The sequence below is a fragment of the Rhincodon typus genome, chromosome 21, assembly GCF_021869965.1.
Source record: "Rhincodon typus isolate 14 chromosome 21, sRhiTyp1.1, whole genome shotgun sequence".
NCBI lineage: Eukaryota > Metazoa > Chordata > Chondrichthyes > Orectolobiformes > Rhincodontidae > Rhincodon > Rhincodon typus.
The window spans coordinates 2,660,786-2,662,310 of record NC_063352.1 but is presented as its reverse complement, the minus strand read 5'-3'; positions in this window follow the sequence as shown (position 1 = coordinate 2,662,310).

Genomic DNA, 1,525 nt, shown 5'->3' with positions numbered 1-1,525 from the left:
CCCATCAGCTTTAAGAAATAATAATGTCTGTAGCCAGTAAACCACATTCAAACCTGAACACTTTGTTTACAATCACATCTAATACAAACACAAAGTTTCAAAACAAAATTACTGTAATCTCCTGACTGGAATCCTGCACTCCCTGAAAAGACAATTCTTTATGGGCTCGATATAGTAATGTATGACCCTTATGGCACAAAAGTAATGTCCCTGCCTCTGAGTCAGGAGGCCCATGTTCCAGTCTTACCTGATCCAATAGTGTGTCATATCTATACCTACTAACCACGAAGAGTTAAAGCTTTCCCGTGCTCCTCCTTGGATTGAACCTTGGTCCAATTACAAGGAGCCACTCTGCTGCAGTTACCCAGCAACAAAACTGACCACATCTAACTCCCCTGGTGGAATAGTCAGTGTCAGCCTTAGAGAAACAACCACCCCCCCCCCCCCCCCAACCCTGGCACCAAATTGCAGGCGTCTACAGCTGCTGCACAATCGGACAGGTTACCACCCCTACAGTGTGGAAGCAGGCCATTTGCAACATCAAGTCCATTCCGACCCTCCGAAAAGCATCTCACCCAGACCCACACCCTCTCAGCACGTCTGCTGTGTACTGTTTTAAAATGAATACAGGGGAAAATGGAGCCAGCAATATACCCAATTTATTCTCTGTTTACAAGTTCTGTGAGTGCCTACCAAGGGATATGGTCATTACTCCCATTGGACAAGAGGGACAACATTAGCTTGGAACGAGTAGGAATACGGGAGTATGGGTCTGTTTGCTTGGAACAAAGGAATACAGGAACAAGAAGAGACTAATCAGCCCCTCTAGCCCCATTTCTGATGAAGGGTCTAGGCCCGAAACGTCAGCCTTCCTGCTCCTCTGATGCTGCTTGGCCTGCTGTGTTCATCCAGCTCTACACCTTGTTATCTCAGATTCTCCAGCATCTGCAGTTCCTGCTATCTCTGAGCCCCTCTAGTCTGCTCTACTTTTTTAATGAGTTCATCTCTGAGCTGTGTGCCCTGACTGTGTGTACCTGCTTATCCCTTCCTTTGTTGGACAGAACTTGATCAGTCTCAGGCCTAAAGTTAATAATTGACCCAGCATCAACTGATATTTGGAGAGGGTTCCAAACTCCAACAGCATTTCTGTTTAGTTTTCTGAATTTCACTCCTAAAAGTCATGGCTGTAATTTTTGACATGTGCCCCCTCGTCTTAGAATCCCCAGTCAGCAGAAATACTTTTCCTCTATTTGTTGGCACAGTGGCTCAGCGGTTAGCATTACTGCCTCACAGTACCAGGAACCTGGGGTCAATTCCAGCTTTGGGCAACTGTCTGTGTGGAGTTTACACATTCTTCCTGACTCTGTGTGGGTTTCCTCCAGGTGCTATGGTTTCTCCCTGCAGTCCAAAGACACGCACATTAGGTGGATTGGCTGTAATAAATTATCCATAAAATGCAGGCTAGCTGGGTTAGCCATAGTAAACGCAGGATTACAGGGATAGGTTAGCCACAGTAAACGCAGGA